This window comes from Pelophylax lessonae, assembly GCF_965119305.1.
Source record: "Pelophylax lessonae genome assembly, chromosome: 8".
NCBI lineage: Eukaryota > Metazoa > Chordata > Amphibia > Anura > Ranidae > Pelophylax > Pelophylax lessonae.
Genome location: NC_138775.1, coordinates 247,083,552 through 247,107,011, shown reverse-complemented (window position 1 = coordinate 247,107,011; position 23,460 = coordinate 247,083,552). Strand labels below are relative to the sequence as shown.

Genomic DNA, 23,460 nt, shown 5'->3' with positions numbered 1-23,460 from the left:
TGGCTCTGCAGACCACTAACAGCAAGAGTAGGTCACTGGCAGGATCAAAGGTAGGATTTTTATTATAATTATTAAAAAAAAAAAAAAAAAGTATGCAATGCTATAGAAATGTATTTGAGAGTATAATAAGTTTTTTTGTTTTTTAGATTTACTAATGCTTTATTGGTTTTAGGTTAACTGTTAGAACTTTATAGAGAGTAACTGCTACTATAAGGATTTACAGTAAGAATCTACTGCATTGCACATTGTTATCTTTCCAACACTAAAATCTTGCTAACAGGGGGAGAGAGCCATAAAGTTATAACCTACCCAATGTAGTGATGTTCTTTTACTCTTTAATCGGCAGGCCGCAGGTAGGTCGGAACTGGACCAAACTGTATGTCTTGGCTGCAGTGCAGAAAAGTGAAATCACTGACCTGGCTATGCTATCTGCCAGGGATCCCTGAATCACAAGACTAGTTAAAGAGAATTACTAGACCTTTTGCAAATAAAACTGTTCATTTAAACACATAATAATTTATCAATTATAATTTTTGAGGACATTTTGGTATATGCGGATATTTCCTTTACGGACACTATATGATCACATTTATGGTGTTTAACCACTTAAAGACCGCCCGCCGCACATTTACTGCGGCGGGCAGTCCCTGCGCGAACCGACGTAACTGTACGTCGGTCGCGCGTCTGCAGCTAGGGGCCTCCTGCGCTCCCGCCCCCACTTGGCAGCGGGGACACCGATGCACGGGGCAGGCGATTGCCGCCTGCCACCCGCAATCGCTCCCAGCTGAAAGAGAAGAACGGTCAACTGTTGTAAACACAGCTGTCCTACAACCAGCTGTGCCAGCACACAGGAAACCTCCATTCCTCAGCACAAGCTGTGTCCGGTACAAGAGGGACCCCCTAGATGCCTGATGTCCAGGACCATCCTACCTATTATTCATGCCTGTTTACATGCTACTCTTGTGAGTAACATTGTTTTTACCTTGTAATAAAGTGTCTTCATACTACACTTAGAGTGGCGCTTGTGGTTCTCTCCCCTTGTGCTGACCGTTCTTCTTTCTGGAATGATCACAGAGTGCCTGTGATCCTTCTATGTAGGATCACAGGTCTCTGTGATCATTTCAAAAGCCCCCCTCCCCCAGTTAGAATCACTCCCTTAGGCTTACATTTAACCCCTTGATCACCCACAGTATTAACCCCTTCCCTGCCAGCGTCCTTATTACAGTAAGGGCTCTTTCACACGGGCGTTCCTATCAGATCCGCCTGTCAATTTTTTAGGCGGATCTGATCGGATACCCCATTCAGCCCTATGGAGCAGCGGATGTCAGCGGTGACACGTCCGCTGACACCCGCTGCCATCCGCATCCGATCCTGTCCGTGAAATCCAGACGGACGGAAACCCTATTTTCCATCTGTCCTGGGGATCGGATCGGATGAGAGCGGACAGGCGGTCCGCTCTCATCCGATTCCCCATAGAGAGCAGCGGGGGCTGTGACACCTCCCTCTCCGCACTGCAAGCGGAGACGGAGCTGTCATCCGCCGGCTCAGCGGGGATCGCGGATCGATCCCCGCTGAGCAGCACGGATCTGCCTACGGAGGCGGACCATGTGAAAGAGCCCTAACAGTGCATATTTTTAGCACTGATTACTGTAGTAATTTCACTGGTCCCCCCAAAAGTGTCAAAAATGTCAGTTAGGGGTCCGATCTGTCCGCCGCAATGTCGCAGTCCTGCTAAAAATCGCAGATCGCCGCCATCACTAGTAAAAAAAAAAAAACAATAAAAATTACATAAATCTTTGCCGTAGTTAGTAGACGTGACAACATTTGCGCAAACCAATCAAAATACCGTTATAGCGATTTTTTTTTTTACCAAAAATATGTAGAAGAAAACAAATTGGCCTAAAATGTTAAAAAATTTTGATTTTTAAATTATTTTTTTGGGGAATGTTACTTAGCAGAATGTGAAATATATACTGTATTTTCTGGCGTATAAGACTACTTTTGAACCTCAAAAAAATCCCCCAAAAATGGGAGGTCGTCTTATACGCCGAGTATAATATCTCCAAGGTAACCTAAATATAAGTATTACCGGTAGATCATGTAATTGGGGGGTCATCTTATACGCTTAGTCGTCTTATACGCCGGAAAATACGGTCGTTTTTTTTTTCTTTTTCAGAATTGTCACTCTTTTTTTGTTTTATAGTGCAAAAAATAAAAATCGCAGAGGTGAACAAATACGACCAAAAGAAAGGTCTATTTGTGGGAAAAAACGGCATCAATTTTACTTAAGTACAGCATCGCACGCCTGCGCAATTGTCCGTTAAAATAACGCAGTGCCGGATCGCTACAAATGGCCTGGTCTCTAAGGGGGCAAATCCTTCTGGTCCAGAAGTGGTTAATAATATGAATTATTCATTTTTGAAATTTTAATATTATGATAGGTTAAATGATTTATAAGGTTTTATACGCTGCACTTTTTTTTTTTTTTTTTTTTTTTTTTATTATGTTTGAGGTTGGTCGCTGATTTTTATTAATATATACACATAGGTTTGCATGGAATTCTGTGTGAAATTAGCAACTGAAATAGATTTGTTATCAAATGATCTTTAATGTATTTTCCATAGGAATATGTAAAACTTTCAGACTAGTGACAACAATGGCTCAGCTGTAAAGGCAAGCTTAGTATGCCACAGCCCATCAGGGCAGATAAAGGTTTCCCGGTCAGAACTGCGGTGCAGCCCCAGCAAGGGATCAAACCCTGCCCTAGACACAGAGAATCATGCTTTTATCGCTTTATGTTTAGCCAATTAAGTATTATGTTTAGCAGCAATACAGGCTAAAAAGAAAAAAAATGTATGCACTCAAAAAGCCAAGAACAGGTTCATGTCCCACAAAGCTTAAAGTGAACTCTGAGCTACTTGTGTTAAAGTAAAATAAAAGGAAATACTAGCGGAAAGGGCCAGTAAATTCCGCTAAGTATGACGATAAAGCACTGAACAAATGTCAGCAGTAAAGACTAATAAAATCTCTTATTCCTATTCTGCTTTTATTATTTGTAAGAGAGAAATAGAGGGAGCTGCAAAAATGAAATGAAAGGAGGTAGTTGTGATATATACAGTTAGAATGCTTTATTGTGAGCCGCAAAAGAGGTTTTAATTCCCGGGAAGGGAAAGGCGGTGGGGCGGACAGTCAGTTAACCGCTTCATGATCAGGATGGGATTTCTTTTTTGTGTTCTGGAGAATAGACAGTGTCATACACAGATGAAATAAATATTATAGAGATGTTTTACTTCCCAAGTATTTCGGTCCATCCAGTCCTGGTATTTACACAGGCAGGTCACCAATAGCCAGGTGGATGACACCACTTATATTAGAGAACACAGTGCGGTCCTCTCACTATCCCCAGCCTGCTGACTGGACAGTAAAAAAAGCAGTAGCAATCTGATGAGGTCATCTCTCTGATCACTCTGCTCTTTCCTTCTATCAGAATCTTCATTGTCAATATATTAGCAGTACAAATCTGACAGGGATTCAAATCTATCCCCATTCTATCCAAAATGTAGGAACAGTTGGGCCGGACAATCTCACTGATCAGGTATATGGACAACTGAATACAGAGACAGAAATGGGTGAAGGTAGGAATCCCTGAATGCCATTGTATCAAATTCCAGAATCTGTGATCCCACAAAATTGGATGATTTTACATAACTGGTAGCCAGGTGTTCCCAAGCAACTCCAGGGTGAAATACCAAATCTCTGAGCAGATAGATTATGCTTAATAAAGTTAGGCCTCATTCCCATGGGCATAATGAAAGTGATACTAAAGGCTGTTTTTATTTCTTTTAAATAAAAAGAGGTTATACCTGCTCTGTGTGATGATATTGCACAGAAAGACCCCTTAGCTCCTCTTCTGGCAGTCCGCTGCCGGTGCTGTTGGGGTCTAAGTACGCCCCCGTGTGTGAGCGCTCCAGACCTGGGTAGTGTGATCCATAGATGCAGCGCCAGTAAGCCACATCCCCACTCCCTTCTCACAGGAGTTTTACAGCAGCGGGCGTCATAGGAAAAGCTATAGATGATGCAATTTTCTCGATCAATTACTGCACTGCAATGACTGTGTTGATGGGGGAATCCCTCCCACAGTGCTATTGTGTTCTGCCAGCAGGGAGCCTTCTCTTCTAGCAGAACTCAATAATTAATAGCTGTCAGCTGTAATGGCATACAAAAAATATGACAGACTGGTTTCTTCTGAAGTCATTCAATGGATTGACTTCCGTACAACCAGCCTGCCCATAGATGGATCGAATCTCGGCCGGTCCCTGCTGAACTGGCCAAGATTCTATCCATCTATGGTCGGCTTAAGTGTTTAGGGATGAGGATGGGTAGGATAAGTAGTGGGGAAATTTGTACCCTAATGCAGAGAATATATTAAAGTGAGATTAAAGGTTTCTTTTTTTCAATAGTTTTTATTGAGCTTCAAGGAGAAGAAAATACAAATAAGACACAATAATTTAGCTTCTCGGTTACAATACGCTCATAACACAAATGCTGATGAACAGACTTAACAAGTGTCACAGGAGTTATAATGCTGAGAAAAACAGTTAGAACAAAATGTGAGGCTTCAAAAATTTTGTGTAGCAAATGAAGTGAATGGAATGGGTTCCTTAAAGCGGAGTTCCGGCCTCGGGGGTCAATTTTAGGTAAAAATACCCCAGGGACAGTCAGGGCTAGTATATTCCATAATGGATAGCCTCTGAACTGTCCCGGGTCGCACTTACCTGTAAGAAGAAATACTTACCTTGAAAAGTTCTTCTCCAGCGCTGCCATCTCAGGTGTGGGCAGCTGAAGCCGCAGCGTCCCTCTTCGTGTCCTCTTCCGTGACGTCGGAGTCCCACAATGCACTGCACTGGCCCCGCTCGTAACTTCCAGTGCAGGCGCGGCATCCCTGCACAGCTTCTGGGCATGCCCAAAAGCTGTTTAGCAGGGAATGCTGCGCCTGCACGGGAAGTGACGAGTGGGGCCGGTGCAGGTGCATTGACTCCTGGGAGCAATGACGTTCAGCTCCCAGGAGTCATCACAAACCGGAAGAGACGGCGCGGGTCGCGGCCGCAGAGGGAGGAAGTGGAAGGAAGGGGAGTATATTTTCTTCTTTAATAAGGTAAGTAACCAAAAAAAAAAAATAATTGGCAGTATCCATTTCTTTTTCAGGTTGCACTCAGCAAGCGGATGGCCCAAAATTGTTTTTTTGGATTTTGAGGCCGGAACTCCGCTTTAAGGTAAGAGACCTGGTCCCCCGAGACACTCCTAAAGGGAACAAGCTGTGTCTCTGGGGAGAACAGGATAGGTTTGATTCCGTCCAGAGAAGACAAAACCGATCCTTGGGAGCCATAATCCATAAGGAAGGTCCACATTCCTACTGTTAGAGCCTTAGGGTCTAAAACATCCTGTTTTATCAGCCAATATTGAAATAAACTACAAACGAATTCATTTAAAATACCATTTTATACTTACCTGCTACATTTTATTCTTGACAATTTACCTGCGCTGTGTAATGGTTTTGCACAGAGCAGCCCCGATCCTACTGCTGGCGCTCCTGGCTCCTCCCCCTGCCGAGTGCCCCGATAGAAATCCATTTCTAGCATCTATTGACAGCGAGTCTCAGCTCTGCCCCCTGCTCCCTTGATTGGCATGAGTGTGAACCAATGGCTCTGGCCAAAGGTGTAAATAGACCCCTCTACAGGGCGACCCGGGTAGTTCTGCCACAGGTGTCAGTAGTTTTTTATTTTTGTTATTTTATTTTATTTACAATTTTATTTTTCAGTATTTTTTACAATTTTTTAGGAGCCCTGTTTGGGGGGTTTGGCAAAATATCAGGGGTCTAAACAGACCTCTGATGTTCCACCTTTGAGACAGAGAAAGGAGATCGAGGACACAGCCTTATATCTCCATCTCAGTAGCCTCAGCAGCACAGAATGAATGGACAGGAATAGCTCTGTACATAGCATCCTGTTTATGCACAAACTGAAACATAGTAAACACAGTGAGTCAGTGATTGGAACAGATATTCATTAAAGCATAAGTCCACCCTAAGACTAAAATCTATACATCTACAGATATCCTCAATCTAAGACTAACCTATCTAACCCTGTAAAGAAGAAATCCCTATATATACCTTTTTTGAAGCCGAGCCAATCTCCAAGCGGTGGAAGCTCTGCAGAGGACATGGCCAACAACGGCTGTAAAATTAATGGGGAGTGACGTCATCCATAGAGTTACAATGGGGCTTCCATTGTCGGCTGCCTCCTTTGCACCCGCCTCCACAGTGAATCCGCCGCTGACAGCTCACATCTAGGCATTTTTTGGATGACAAATCCCATTCATTTCAATGGCCCCTGTTTACCTCTGAGCATTCTGTCACCTTAAGCAAAACGCCCGTTGCTCAAAAAACATGAGCTTCTTTTTTGGCAAATTACAGCCCTTTTACTGTTTTTTCCTTGGTCACTTTTCAATTCAAAACGCCTGCACAAAAAAGCTGCAGAAACGCAAGAAAAAAAACGCTCGAAAAATGCCTGCAAAAAAAATGCAATGCCTAGATGTGAACGGAGCCTTAGTCTTAGATTGTGGATGTCTATAGATGTAGCGATTTTAGTGTTAGGGTGGACTTATCCTTTAAGACAAGTGGCTGGTAAATTACACATTTACTGGCCCCTTCACTGCTCTCTATCCCTACAGCATCCCCTGCAGCAGCCGGAGGGAGAGGGGATGGAGGAACCCAGCAGTGAGGGGAGGGCAGGAGAGAGCACAGGAGCCCGATCTGAGCAGGAGGTGGCTAGGAGGAGCGGCGGGCCAGCATGTAGAGGAACTTATCCCCCTGAAAGGAAGCAGGAGAAAAATGGAGGGGATCGGTTCCTCTATATGCTGCCCCTCCTATCCAGATGTACAAGGGGCTGCATGAACCCCCTGGAGAATGGGGCTGGGTCGCAATCGCAACCCCTGTATGTATATCCCTGGCTCCCGTTGCTATCAATCTGCCCTGTGGGGAAGGGCAGAGTTGAAAGAACCGCTGCTCACGGGCACAGTGCCGGATCAAGATCGAGCTCAGGTAAGTATGAGGGGGAGCTGGGGGTATCCTCTCCCACAGATTGTTTTCTAACTTAATGCACAGAATGCATTAAGCTGATAAAAACCTTAAGGCTTAAAAACCACTTTAAATTGGAACTTGAGCTACAGTATATGAGAAAAAAAAAAAGGCAAACCTGCCAGGTTTTTTAATGCAGAAGCCTATTCCGCATTAAAGTTACTTACCTGCCTGTCCGCATTCGCGTGAGTGACATCACCCCCAGCCAAAAAAAAAAAACATTGCTTGTGACTGAGACCTGTAAGATGGCCACCCAAAGAGGTCAGTGGGCGGTGGGGAGCTCCATGATGCTGCATCGCTGGACCCAAGGTAAATATAGTTACACTTTGATGTAAAAACCCTTTTGACGTTAGAAACATTTGTACACCTATGTGCAGGATGTGTTTTGTCTGCACAGGATGCAGAGTTGTTCCATGCATCCCCTTGCAGGTACCCCCATTCTTGTCAATTTGGACACAGATGCCACATTCGTGTGGGTGCCGTGTTCCAATTGACAGGAAAAGAACTGCCTGCATGCAGGCATTAGGCTATACCCATAAGAACGAGGCCTTAGAACTGACTGCATGCAGGCATTAGGTTACGCCCATGTGAACGAAGGGTTAGAACTGACTTCATGCAGGCATTAGGTTACGCCTATGTGAACGAGGCCTTAGAACTGGCTGCATGCAGGCATTAGGTTATGCCCGTGTGAACGAGGCCTTAGAACTGGCTGCATGCAGGCATTAGGTTATGCCCGTGTGAACGAGGCCTTAGAACTGACTGCATGCAGGCATTAGGGTATACCCATGTGAATGAGGCCTTAGAACTGACTGCATGCAGGCATTAGGTTACACCCATGTGAACGAGGCCTTAGAACTGACTGCATGCATGCATTAGGTTACGCCCATGTGAACGAGGCCTTAGAACTGACTGCATGCAGGCATTAGGTTACACCCATGTGAACGGGGCCTTAGAACTGACTGCATGCAGGCATTAGGTTACGCCCATGTGAACGAGGCCTTAGAACTGACTGCATGCAGGCATTAGGTTATACCCATGTGAATGAGAACTTAGAACTGACTGCATGCAGGCAGGCATTAGGTTACGCCCGTGTGAATGAGGCCTTAGAACTGACTGCATGCAGGCATTAGGTTACACCCATGTGAACGAGGCCTTAGAACTGACTGCATGCAGGCATTAGGTTACGCCCATGTGAACGAGGCCTTAGAACTGACTGCATGCAGCATTAGGTTACACTCATGTGAACGAGGCCTTAGAACTGACTGCATGCAGGCATTAGGTTACGCCCATGTGAATGAGGCCTTAGAACTGACTGCATGCAGACATTAGGTTACGCCCATGTGAACGAGGCCTTAGAACTGACTGCATGCAGACATTAGGTTACGCCCATGTGAATGAGGCCTTAGAACTGACTGCATGCAGGCATTAGGTTACGCCCATGTGAACGAGGCCTTAGAACTGACTGGATGCAGGCATTAGGTTACGCCCGTGTGAACGAGGCCTTAGAACGGACTGCATGCAGACATTAGGTTACGCCCATGTGAACGAGGCCTTAGAACTGACTGCATGCAGGCATTAGGTTACGCCCATGTGAACGAGGCCTTAGAACTGACTGCATGCAGGCATTAGGTTACGCCCATGTGAACGAGGCCTTAGAACTGACTGGATGCAGGCATTAGGTTACGCCCGTGTGAACGAGGCCTTAGAACTGACTGCATGCAGGCATTAGGTTACGCCCATGTGAACGAGGCCTTACAACTGACTGCATGCAGGCATTAGGTTACGCCCATGTGAACGAGGCCTTAGAACTGACTGGATGCAGGCATTAGGTTACGCCCGTGTGAACGAGGCCTTAGAACTGACTGCATGCAGACATTAGGTTACGCCCATGTGAACGAGGCCTTACAACTGACTGCATGCAGGCATTAGGTTACGCCCATGTGAACGAGGCCTTAGAACTGACTGGATGCAGGCATTAGGTTACGCCCGTGTGAACGAGGCCTTAGAACTGACTGCATGCAGGCATTAGGTTATGCCCGTGTGAACGAGGCCTTAGAACTGACTGCATGCAGGCATTAGGTTACTCCCGCGTGAACGAGGCCTTAGAACTGACTGGATGCAGGCATTAGGTTACGCCCGTGTGAACGAGGCCTTAGAACTGACTGCATGCAGGCATTAGGTTACGCCCGTGTGAACAAGGCCTTAGAACTGACTGCATGCAGGCATTAGGTTACGCCCGTGTGAACGAGGCCTTAGAACTGACTGCATGCAGGCATTAGGTTACGCCCGTGTGAACGAGGCCTTAGAACTGACTGCACATTTAAGAAAAAGAAAATCTTTGGAATTATATGATTTAAAGCAGAAGAAAGAATGTAGCTTCTCTTTGAAAAAAAAAAAAATATATATATATATATATATATATATATATATATATCATATGTTTATTTTAAAATCTCTCACTAGATCATTTCTTAGGGAAAGAAATAAGACTGCATTCTAGATTCTTGTCAGGATGTATAATTCCAGCAGAAAAGCTTGGCACGCTGGGAACATTGTTTGTTTAACTGCATCCCACACATCTAAAAAAAAGATCTGAGTTCAAACTCATGATAATTTGAATTTTTATAGTGCTATTCGGCTGGATGAGCTGAAAGTCATTTTCTGACACGCAGCTAGGTCTTGGCAGATTTAGCAGAAGGAGTACAGTATGTTTTACCATTTTGCTGTTAATGTTAAAAGCACAGAAAAAAAAAAAATCACATGATCGGTTATATGGATTGTCGACGTGCTGTAGAAGACACACACTGGTAAAATAAGGGTCCTTGACCCATACAGAGACTGGATGTGTGGTCAGAGCATTCATTAGAGGACAGATAAGTCAATACTAGAGAAAATAAAGCCATATTGTTCACTGAAAGAGCCGACACTGAAATTAATGTTGGCCACATTCTGTACATATCAATCTATTCATTTGATAAAAACTGAATTTTTGTAAAATCTTACCTGTAAAATTCCTTTCTCTGAGTCCTCCGACAGTCGCAGCCTCTTCATATTCGTCACTAATGGGGTTATTGACCTTTGCTCCGTAGGAGTAGCTAGGCAACAGAATATATTAATATCAAAGCTATTAACATATCCCACCCCCAGGGGGTGGTCCCCTCAGTCAATACCTCCCTGCTTCCTGCATTTCCAACTCAGTTTCAGTAGCATAGCAGTAGAGTACATAAACAAACCCCAAAAGAGGGGCGGGGGCGGCGACTGTCGGAGGACTCAGAGAAAGGAATTTTACAGGTAAGATTTTACAAAAATTCAGTTTTCTCTTACGTCCTCCGACAGTCGACGCCTCTTCATATTCGTCACTAATGGGGACGTCCCATAGCAGTGTAGACATGAGGGGTGGGAAAAAAGCAGCCGCGCCTAAAGCAACGCAGTACCCACATCAGAGAAAGGAACCTTACCAAAGTAAGAGAACCAACTGGGCAACAGGAAAAAACGTGCTCAACAGGAGCAACAACCCAGGAAAGAACAAGTAACCTAGGGGTAAAAACACCCCAACAGCCAAGGGCCCAAACAAGGGACCCTAAGGTACTGCCGCACTAAGAACTTTGCGGCCAAAGGAAGCATCTGCCGATGCCTGAACATCCACTTTGTAAAATTTGGAGAAGGTGTGAACGGACGACCAAGTCGCCGCCTTACACACCTGGGCCACAGAAGCCTGATGACGATAGGCCCAAGACGTACTCAGAGACCTGGTAGAGTGCGCCTTCACAGGGAAAGGAGGAACCTTCCCCCTCAAAGCATAGGCTTGCACAATGGTCTGTCTGATCCATTTGGCGATGGTCGCAGCCGACGCCGCCATGCCCTTCCGAGGTCCCTCAGGAAGGACAAAGAGAGAATCCGACTTGCGAAAGGATTTTGTAGATGACAGGTAAACCCTGATTGCCCTAACAACATCCAAGGAATGCAATGCCACCTCCTTCGTATGCTTAGGCTTCGTGCAAAGCGAAGGCAGGACAATATCCTCATTGAGATGAAATTCCGAGATCCTCTTCGGAAGAAAAGACGGGTTAGGTCGCAAGACCACCTTATCCAAGTGAATCACCAAATACAGGGATTTGCAGGACAAGGCCGCCAGCTCCGACACTCTGCGAGCCGAAGTTATAGCCACCAAAAAGGCAACCTTCTTGGACAACAGAGACAACGAGATCTCCCTGATTTTCTCAAAAGGAGCATGTTGCAATGCGGACAGAACAAGGTTCAAATCCCATGGAGGCAAAGGCTCCCTCCTAGGAGGGACCAGATGTCGCACCCCTTGAACAAAGGTGCTAACCAAAGAGTTAGACGCCACAGGGCGTTGAAAGAGAACGGCCAGCGCAGAAATCTGACCCTTAATCTTGGCCAACGCCAAACGCTGGTCCACGCCCGTTTGAAGGAAAGCCAACACTCTCGACACCGAGTACGAGCGAGGGGAATACCCCCTGGACTCACACCAGGCAAAGTATGCTTTCCAAGTAAGGTAGTAATTTTTTCCCAAGGAGGCTTTTCTAGCCTTGATCAAAGTGGGAATGACCTCAGGGGAGTATCCTTCAGGACCTGGCTTTCAACAGCCAGGCAGTTAAAGCCAGCGACTGTAAAGCAGGATGGAATATCGGTCCTTGAGACAGGAGATCTTCCCGAAGTGGCAGACGCCACGGAGCGTCGACCGCCAGATTCACGAGGTCTGCGTACCAAGACTGGCGAGGCCAGTCCGGTGCCACCAGAATCACCGTGTGCGGTTCCGAGGCTAACCTGCGAAGGAGCCTGGACAGCAGCTGAATCGGTGGAAAGGCATACATCAGACGATACTGATGCCAGGGCGCCACTAATGCGTCTGAGGCATCTGCCCGAGGATCGCGCGTTCTTGCCACGAACCTTTCCACCTTGTTGTTTAGACGAGACGCGAACAGATCCACATCTGGGGACCCCCACTTCGCACACAACATCTGGAAGACATCCGGGTGGAGGGACCATTCTCCCTGGTCCAGGGTCTGGCGGCTCAGATAATCCGCCTGTTCTCCACCCCCGGAATGTGAACTGCAGATATCACCGGGACGTGCGTCTCGGCCCAAGACAGAATGTCGGCTACTTCCCGAGCCGCTCAGGCACTCCTGGTGCCCCCTTGGTGGTTGATGTAGGCCACCGCCGTGGCATTGTCCCTCTGTACCCGAACTGGACGGCCCTGAAGCCTGTCCGTCCAACGCAGAAGACAGAGATTTATCGCTCGCAATTCCAGAATGTTGATCGGAAGGGAGGATTCCTCCTCCGACCAAGTTCCCTGGGCGGACAGAACGCCCAGAACACCACCCCAGCCCGACAGGCTGGCATCCGTGGTAATCACCGTCCAAGACAAAGGACGAAAGGACTTGCCCCCCGACACCGCCGGGGACTGGAGCCACCACAAAAGACCCCTGCGGGTGAGGTGGCTCAACGACAGCCGCAGATCCAGAGACTGCGGACGCCCGTCCCACTTGGCCAGGACCTCCGCCTGAAGATCCCGCGTGTGAAACTGGGCGAAGGGAATCGCCTCGAAAGCCGAAACCATCAATCCCAGACATCCCATACACGTCCGGAGGGACGAGCACTGATTGTCCCTGAGGGACCTGACTTCGCACTGAAGTGTCCGAAGTTTGTCTTCCGGCAGGAAGACCTTCGCCTGAACAGAGTCCGGGATCATCCCCAAGTAGGGAAGACGAACCGACGGACACAGCGTCGACTTTGGAAGATATATCGTCCAACCAAACTCCTGTAGAGTCTGCATCGTGATGGACAGGTCGTTCACCAGGCCCTGACTGGTCGCGGACCGAATCAGGATATCGTCCATATACCCCAGGACAGAAATGCCCTGTGCTCTCAACAAAGCCAGAACCGGCGCAAGCACCTTGGTGAAAACCCGCGGAGCTGAAGCGAGACCAAAGGGCAACGCTACGAATTGGTAATGATCCTCCGCAATGGCGAATCGAAGGTACCTCTGGTGACCCTCGAAAATGGGGATGTGAAGGTATGCATCCTTCAAGTCGATGGAGGCCATGAATTCCCCCGGAACCAGGGCAGCCACCACCGAGCGCAGGGATTCCATGCGGAACTTGCGAACCCGCACAAAGCGGTTCAGAGCTTTCAAGTCCAGAATCGGACGTACCTTGCCCTCCTTTCTGGGCACAGTGAACAGATTGGAATAGAACCCCCGAAATCTGTCCCGATGAGGCACCGGGACCACCACTCCCTGGGCCCGCAGGTCCCGCACCGCCAGGTGCAGATCCCGCAATCGCTCCGGAGTCAGCTGAAGGTTTGAGGGGAAAAATCTGCCCACCGGCCGAGAGAGAAGCTCGATCTTGTATCCAGATCGAACGATTTCCTGAACCCACCTGTCCCGAATTCGGTCCAGCCAGGGTTGAAGAAAACCGAGCAAACGTCCCCCCACCCCAGAACCGGGTGAGGGCGTCCCTTCAGGCCGTATTGTTATGGGCAGCAGATCCGGACTGGCCGGACTTCTGCTTACCCGCCCACGGCTTCTTCTGGGAGCCTTGTCCCTTGAAGGGCTTGCCCTTATAGTGCGACCGAAAGGCACGAAAGGACCCCTGAGAGGCCCTAAACGATGTATTCTTCTTACCACGAACAAACTTATTTTTGTGCGTTTGGGGTAAGAGAGTGCTCTTACCCCCAGAAATACCCTTTATCAGAGTATCCAAAGATTTGCCAAAAAGGCGAGACCCCGCGTAGGGCAAATTAGCCAAAGTCTTGCGAGAAGATTGGTCAACAGACCAACATTTCAACCATATTAGGCGACGGTTTAATACCGCCACACTAGAAAGGCGCGCAGCCAAAGGGACCATATCTAAGTCCGCATCACACAAATACATGACACCCTGATGAATTTGATCCACCATAGCCAAAGTTGTCGGCGGGGCAGAATCAGCCACCAGGGTGCGCCTGAGCACCTGCGTCCAATCCGCAATAGCTTGGGCTGCCATAATGGAAGCAAAAATAGGCTTCAACATAGAACCAGCAACCGTATAAGCATGACGGGCCAGAGACTCCAATCTCCTGTCTGTCTGGTCCCGGAACACCGGGGTATCCTCAGCAGGGATCGCAGTGGATTTATTCAAAATCGCCACCGTGTGATCCACTTGAGGCGGCACACACCATCGCTCATCAGTGGCGGGTGTAAATGGATAACGCAGCTTGAATCTACTCGGCACAGCAAAAGGCTTCTTTAAATTGCGCCATTGCTCATCAACAGCGCGCTAAAATTCCGTAGAGCAAGGAAAAACATGCGATGTTTTGCGCTTTCTTTGCGTCCCATAAGAGGACATCAAAACTGGAGGACATGGTTCATCCTGTAAATGCAGCGTTTGCTTGATAGAAGCAACCAACTCATCCATGAGTGCAAGCTCTTCAGACAAGCCAGGGGGAGAATTATCAACCCCCTCCACCTCAGCCTCCCCGTCTGACCCCACAAGGTCTAGGGATGAGTGAGACCCTGAGAAGGGCACTCCAGCCATAGCAGCCCCATCGCCCTCTGAATCAGAGGAAATAGACACCCTGGGCCGTTTTGTGGATCGATCAGCCACCAGCATCTGCACCTGAGCAGCTAAATTTGCCACAATAGTGGCCAGATCAGCCCCCTCGGGGGAAGCAGCAGCCCCTTGGCCCCCCACCAGGGTGGGAGGAAACTTGCAATCCTGAGAATCCATGCCCCAGCAAATTAGTAAGAAAAGGGTACTGCCCCTTTAAGATCGCGGCGAGCGCAGCCCACCGCACCCACTGAATACACTGACCCCCACAGAGACAAGAAACTGGGCAAGGAATACAGGAAAAAAGGAAAGGTAAAAACCTGGAGAGATCACACAGGCTGCTGCACCGACCGCTGTCCCAGAGCAAAAGGAAGTGATGCAAGACTGACCGCCCCTATGAAGCCTATGCAAGGCTACACAAACATGGCCGCTCGGCTGAGGATTTTTCTGGGCAAACAGAAAATGGCGCCGACATGTGGCCTGATCGATCGCCGCTAAAATGGCGGCGCTTGGCGCCAAAACGCTGTGTCTAACCACACAGGACCGGCCACCGTGATTTCTGCTCAAAAAAATGGCGGGTCGCCGCAGCGATCGCCGCACAGCATGTCCCAAATCTGACTGCTTCATGTATTCACCCAGCAGAGCGGGAGAGCCCCCCCCCCCTCACAGCCCACACACAGGCAGCAATTCCACACAGGAATCTGACAGGGAGCACAGCAGCCACACAGACATGCAGGGTCACACAGTCCCAGACTGACACCCAAACAGACAGGTCCCCACATAGAGTTACACTTACCAGTCCGGATGGCGTGGGGAGCCTGCTCCAGCGACCAAACCGCTGCACTGAGGACAGGGAGTGTCGCAAGCATGACGCAGTGGAATTGCGGTGCGAAACCGCAATGGCGTCCAGTGAGGTAGCCACCTCACCGATAGCATCCCTGCAGCGAACAGGGATGGGTCGTTGAATGTGCCAGGGCAAAACCTAAGCTGAACGCTTGATGGCAGGCTGGGAAGCCCCTGGCCCTGAGCCCTGGGATCCAGGGTGGCCAGACTGAGACCCAGCGCCGCACGATCATCTTCATCCGAAGAAGCTAACTAATGCTGAAAAACAACAGCTAAGTAAAAGAAAGAGAGAAAAGACTCAAAATAAAATCAAAAAAGAATGGAGGCTGAGACAGATAGCCCCAGCACAGGAACAGCCCAACCTACTCCTAAGCTAGGCATTAGAAACTGAGTTGGAAATGCAGGAAGCAGGGAGGTATTGACTGAGGGGACCACCCCCTGGGGGTGGGATATGTTAAAAGCTTTGATATTAATATATTCTGTTGCCTAGCTACTCCTACGGAGCAAATGTCAATAACCCCATTATTGACGAATATGAAGAGGCGGCGACTGTCGGATGACGTAAGAGAAATTATCTTTTCAATATTCTGACTGGATCTTGCATTTGTGAATTGTTTTTTTCTATAATTTCAACCTTCATCCTAATTTGGGGGACTGAATAAAATCAAAGTTATCAGGTGAATTGAATCACAAGCTAAATGGGTGGTGTATGGAACAATCATTTAGTGCCGGTTCACACATATACAATACGGGCACCCTGCGAATCCACTAAGGGCACCCTGCACCGCACTCCACTCGCAGGCAGTTCACACTGCCATATGCAAATCGCTGGGGGCGTCAATACAAAGTTAACGACACCCCCAGACCAGTGCGAACTGTCAATTTGGACATGAATCGGATCGCATAGGTGTGAACACCCATGCAATCTGCTTCTGGTGCGGACCAAAAAAAAAAAGGGTCCTGTGCGATTTTGGTCCAAATGCGATACAAATTAAGCCATGCAATCCGTATGGCTGAATTCGCATCGGACAGACATCGCATGTGATTTGCAGAGCAGTGCACTGCAAATCACTTGCAATGTCTGACATTGTTGAAGTGTGAACCGGCACTTACTAATAAAACAATTTTTTATACATTTTGGAAGATGAAAGTGGGCAGATTGACACAGGCAAATGTATTAGTTGTGTAGTTGAGCCTAAGTTGCAACTTTTCTGCTGGAGATCTGCTGATGCAGGCCTCCGATTTTTTCATTATTTTGATAAATATATTAGTTGTGTAGCACTGACGGATTGTTTCAGACGTCGGACTTATTAAAATGATCGCATTGTATAGTTGACCACCAATCACACCAATAGGGCAATCACAGAGAAACAGCAGAGGGTTCTAGCACTACACAAGATGGGAGATGCACGATATGGCCAAATGTTTGTGGACACCTGATGCTCACACCTATATAAGCACACTGTACATCCCAGCCCAGGAACCTGGACATTAATATGAAGCGGGTCTCCTCAATGTAGCTATAGCAGCCGTAAAACTTAGCGCTTGTTTACACTTGCAGTTGAGGCAACAAAAACAGGTGACTGAGCTGCATCTTTAATCCCCCCAAAGCTGTAAAGGCAACTGGACCGAGATGCACACATGTGGCCTTGATGCTGGCATGACATTAATAACTTCCCTGCTGCATTCGAAGGTCAGCAGCTCCACCAAACGTGACCCATTAGAGCGGACAGGTTTGCACCAAAACTGCCCTACAATCGTGTGTAACGCATGTGCTTGCAGTGTGGTGGTGTAGCTTTTACAGGGTTAAAACCTAACCTATTAAACTGTTTTGAAAAGAGTTAATTTATGCCACATATGTCAATTACAAGGCCCATGGGCCGAATACGGCCCACCAGGTCAATTTATGTGGCTCTCGCACCTCTCCCGCAGCTGCTGCGCCCCCTTCCTCTCCACCTCAACCTTGTCTTAGCAGTCAGCTGCAGAGAGTAGGACAGATTTCTTCCTACAGATTCTGCACCTCTCTATGCAGCCACAGCACCCTCCCATCTCTTCTCACCTAGTCTCACCATTCAGCAGACTCAGGCAGCTGACTCCAGCCCTCCTTGGGTCCTCCTCTAGAACCTGCATTTTCTGCTTCCTTGCTCCACTTCTAGCTTCTTCCCAGATTGGTCACTTCTGATTGGGGGGCTCTTGACATCTGATGTAAAGAAAGTAGGGTGCTCTGGACATCTAATCTTAGTTACAATCATCCCTTTCAGGGCAACCATGATGCAGCCTGCGATGAAATAGAGTTTGCCGCTCCTGTATTACGGATTACTTTTCATAACGGAGACAAGCACAGGATGAATAAGCCTGTGTGTTGAGGTTATATAAACTTAGCCTTATAGGAAAGGCTCTCTATACATTTTTGAAGTGTGTCTGTGGGAATCTCTGACATTTAGCTTGAGCTTGGATGAGAAGAGAGGCTAACAATCAGCTTTGCAATTTGTGCCAAAGATAGTCAGTAGGGTTGGGGTCAGGGCTCTATGCAGACCACTTGAGATCCTCCATGCCAAACCCATTAATCTAAGTCTTTATGGAACTGATTCTGTACATAGGTGCAAAATCATAGTGGAACTGAAAGGGGTCTTCCCCGAACTGTTACCACAAGTTGATTCAAATGTCTTGTTTGCTGTTGCATCAATAGAACTACCGCAACTTGTCAGGCGACTTGTCAGCCTGACAAGTCGCGGTCCCTCGCGGTCCATGCAGTGCTACAGGACCCATTCTAATAGGAGCGACACAAGTCACTCCGACTTAGAAAAAGGGTCCTGTACTACTTCGGGGCGACCTCGGAGCGACTTGCATAGACATTCATTATATGAAGTTCTTGCAAGTCGCGCCAAATTCGCTGTGCACGGGACTTCACAGGTCGCCCCCGAAGTCGTGCAGAAGTCGTGCCGCTTCAGTGTGAATGGAGACTTACTGTATACAACTGAACTCAATAATACACAATACTCAATATACATATATAGCATTATAAACATCATACAATGCTTTAGCAAACTAATAGAAAACTAAATGTCATTCAGTTAGAGATTACATTTCCTTTAAACGACTAGTGCAAAGAGTAGTTACCCACAGTAACCAATCAAAAATCTTAAGCTGACAACCTGACACTAAAATAATGGCAGCTGCTGGTTACTAAATACACTTTACAGATCATCATTGCTGAATAAGCCTGTGTGTGCTGTTGTTAAGTCAATAAGTTGTGAGGGGCTGCTAATAACCCCATGCTGTGCCGTCTGTCAGCAGATGCCTCTCTGATCTTTATCAGGTTCAAACTCACTCTTCAGTATTACTGCTTAAACACTTGCTGGTGCTCCTTTAGCATTCAAGCTTTTCCTTCATCAAAGAACGGTGAAACTACAAAGAAACAAACAGGAAGGCGCAAGCATCTAGTGCATTACCGATAATAATTTATTGGAAAATGTAAAACTGGTCTAAATGAAAACTCACAAAATTGTAACAAGTGAGAGTGTGTGAGCAAGATGAGAACATTCTGTGCAGGATACGTTTCCCCCACGGCACCCCGCTATGCTGACAGGCTAACGCATTTCCGGTGCACACCCTCTTCCTCAGAGCTAAGCTGACCAGCCCATCTATGTTCAGGTGCACAAATACAGACATGCAGAAATCATCCCTCCCCAAAAAGGAAGGAGGGGAGCATAGGTTTCAAGAGGTTAAATACAAGAAACCAAAAGTAAAAAAAAAAAATGAATATACATAAATATATATATATATATATATATATATATATATATATATACACACACACACACACACAGTGGCTGTGACTCTTTGTGGCTTTACCACCAGCTGCCCACTGTGCATGTGTGAGCCGCGCTGCACTTTGTGAGTGGCCCCCTATAGCCTTCTGGGACCTATGACGTGCCCCAGAAGACTGTGGACGAGGGGTGAGCTAGAAGAACTTCTAGTTGAGCTGCCGTGGTGATCCGACTAGAAGAAGTAAGAGCAGGTACCTGTCAAAACCAGATACCCGCAAACCCCCCAAAAACTGTCCAAAGGTAGGAAGGAGGAGGCAGAAAAGCAGAATTTAAAGTTACGCTTTAAAAAGTATTTGCTGAAGTTGGACTTTAATTACTTTGTTGCTTACTTAAAGTCCATTTAACACTACATGTCTTCTAAGAAAGTGGCAATGATGCTGTGCAATATCACTACTGAACAAACAGCTTTATCACCCTGGTAAAGTGGAAAAATAATAGATCTACTGGTAGGATCAATATGTAATAAGGATATGTTTCAGCAGGATACACTGCTACCTAAATGCTAGGTACAGGCTGCAGCATATATGTTATGCTTAAAGCTGAACTCCAACTTTCTCTTCACTAGAATGATATGCTTCGCTATGAATGGAATGCCCAGTTCCAGCATACATCATACCTCTGTACCATGTTGCTCTGTTGTCTGCAGATCCTCTAATATTGTGAGTTTAGTTAAGGCTTTTTGCCATGTGACAGACTGTATAGTCTGAATATAAACTGGGGCCTTACAGCCACTTCCTGCTCAATCTCTAGCCTAGAACACACCCCTCTGTAGTCTGCAAATAATGTAACTTCCTTCAGAGCTCTGATGGTATGTGGGATGGAATACATTCTAATTACCATTTAATCCCACCCAGTCACTCCTACAGGAAGAGCTCAAACCTCCCAAGTCCCTCCTCACAGATCACAGCATCATTCAAAAGGAAGCCCCTTCATACACAGCCTGTTCTGATTGCTAGATGTACTGCTGCTGCACAGGATTGAATTGATCCCAATTAGAATACAATCTTGCCCAGTTAAATATGCCAACTAGTGTGAGCAGTGAGAGTCCCATCCCTCAGATCACACCCTCCCAGAGCCCTGCTCTCTGTGAAGTTATTAATTTACATATGAAGGAAACACCTTCATAATAACCTCCCATAGCTCTCCTCTGTAGTCTTGCAGTAAGACATTATTCTTTGGCATGTTGCAAGACAGGAATTACACATTTGCAGACTGAAGAGCGATCTGCATTCGGACCCACCCACATCAACTCCCAGAACTTCTACAAGTGACTCCCATAGCCTACCCTGAAACTACAGAGGTTCAAAGCATGATGGGGCATGTAGTATCACGACCGGTAAAGAAAGGAAACTGGAAGTCAGAGAACTTTGAAATTCAGCCAAGAGGAGTGACATCACAGACACAGAAACCTGCTTTATACAGTCAAATAAGGTAAGATACAGATATAACGACAGCGGGGTATAATTCATTTACATGCACAATGCAAATGTTGTTTTATGGAGGAAAAGCTGGAGTTCTGCTTTAGTTGCTGTATTACATGATACTATTGCTAAAATTGTACTAATACAACATTAACTCTGCAACATGATAAATGTGAAATATATCACTGTCACGGTGAATCTAATGCTGTCATGGCAATGAGTCTGTAAAAAAGTTTGAACCATCCCTAAATTTAAAGGTTGCACAGAGCAAGAAAGTGTAAACTCTTTTTTTTTCTTGTTCAAATAGTTATATTGAAGGTAACAATTGGTGTGAAACAATGGCACAGATTAGGGCACAAGGTGTACATAAAATCGGTAGGTACTGTGAACATTGTATATACAATATTGCCAGTTATATGTCAAATCAGTGAGGGAAAAAAAAACATAATGGATCATGGGAGAAGAGGTATCAAGCTTGATATTGAAGAAGGAATGCATGAGGAATAGGAGCATTACGTTTGTCTCCCACTACTTGCCATAGTCATGTGTAGCAGCTGTTGGTACCGCAACGGGGGACTATACCAAGAGCTTGAAAGATCTGGGAGACTGTGGGTTGGGGAAAACAGGTAGGAAGGGAGAAAAAAAAATATGACGAATAAGGGGGGGGGGGGAGTAGGGAAGCTTAAAAGAGTCCCCCCTAAGGGAGGGGGCGAAAAGATGTCAGACTCAGGGGGGTAAGGAATTTAATGTGTAGTTTATGAACGCAGTAAGGTAATGTTCAGGCCGGGGGGTAGAAAGTGAGTTACCCAAAGGTTCCAGAGTTTCTTGAATTTCTCGACGTTGTCCTGAAGGACAGCTTCTAGTTTGGCATGTATCATATCTTGGGTGGTTCTGTGTTTGTTTGAGAGTATGCATAAAGAGGGGTTTTTCCAGGCCTTGGCTATGGTTTGTTTAGCTGAAGTAGTGACTTGGAGAAGAAGCTTAAATTGGCAGTGTGTCAGGGACATGGGTTTATGGTTCAGGAGGGCTATTGATGGGGTAGGAGGTATGGAAGTGTCAAATAATTTTGAGAGGATCTTAAAAACTTCCAGTTTAAACTCTTTTTATTTTTATTTTTTAAGAGAGACACTTATCAGATGAGTATCACTTCAAGATAAACAGTTATGTAGCTGAAATACAGGAGTCTTTTGATCTACCAAAAGATTTGCAACTTTGTCCAGACAGTACCAAGATTTGCACAGTTCCTCTGGGAAAGAAAAGCTAAGTCAGTGACCTCTCATTGTTTTCTACTGCAATTACCAATCATGCTAGGTGACCTAGCTGCCCCAAGCATGTATTAGGACAGTGAAGGAGCAGAAGCATAGGGTCAGCTCTCGCCTCCAGTCAACATGCAACTTGTTGGCATATGTGGTAGAGCCTGGCTTGCTTTCATTACTGACCCTGCCTAACCTAGGCTACTTCTTTACAGGATATTAGTAAAGAGGGTGACATCCAAGACAAATTTAGGAACTTCCTTATGAATTTTAGTAAATACACAACTACACCAATTAATTGTAGAGTGGACTCCCGGTAGCTTAGAGTTTATTGGTCTCTGATAAAAACCAAAATATATTTTTTAGATGGACTCCATCTGTCCCTTTTAGCACAAGCTGAAATGTCCGTTTTGGGCAGACTGACCCTTTGGAAAAAAAAAAAGCCTCCAGACAGCTTCAGAGTATTATCTCAGCTATCTTAGAACTGATTCCAAAGATCTATGTGGACATGACCAGATAGAAAAATGGCACCAACATCCCAATTTTTGAAAGATTCATAAGTGGAGTAGGGATGCGGGAGATTTTAGGTGCACAGACACATTATACAGTGTACTTTTTCATAAAAACAATAATGTTTATTTAAACCTGATCAAGTTAAAAATATTTGTACAAACATTTGATTTCATTACTTAGATGTATACAGTATTTAAACTGATATCATGCTTATATTTCCAACATGTTTCGCCTTAATTGGCTTCTTCAAATAAAAGCATGATGAGCTGTTCACTATTAAGGCAAACATCAAAATCAATAGTGGAGTAGTGATATAATACAATACATTCACATTTGATTCATGAATAATGTGCAAAAGTTAGATAGTATGCAAAATATACACACAAGGAAAAAGAAAAAGGAAAAAACGGCTGCACCCTTAAGCCACACGCACCGATTGTTGGCCGTAAATTTTCGGCCAACGCCCGACCGGCCGATTGTGGGCTTGTTAGTATGATGCTTCCGACAACCGACTGCGACTTTTCGGCCGAACAAAATCTGGTGTGCATGCTATAAAATTTTTGTTGGCCGTCACCAGAACGGCTGATTGTTCGTCAGTCAGTACAGATTTCGGCCGACAAAAGTCAGATGAGCAAGACTGGGCATGCTCAGAGAAAAAAAAACACACGAAAAGTAGACCAGAACATGACATCACTTCTGCAGTTGGTGGTTGTTGGCCGACAAAATTCGAGTGCAGTCTAGAGCACATTTCAACCAACACAACAACACTGGACCAAAGACGGCCGATCGGTCGGCCAACAATCGGTGCGTGTGTTCGAGGCTTTAGACAGGTTTCAGTTCCCCCCTCTCATATAGAGCTCCCTAACTCAAATGTTGCACCTTGGGGGTGGGCTAAAAGCAGAAGAAATTTAAGGT

General features: G+C 46.3%; 1 protein-coding gene across 1 annotated transcript in view; it reads right to left on the bottom strand.

The window, feature by feature from the left end:
• Window positions 1-23,460, bottom strand: part of SPATA6 (spermatogenesis associated 6) — a 175,249-nt gene that overhangs the window by 81,274 nt on the left and 70,515 nt on the right. The gene's annotated exons all lie outside the window — the stretch shown is intronic.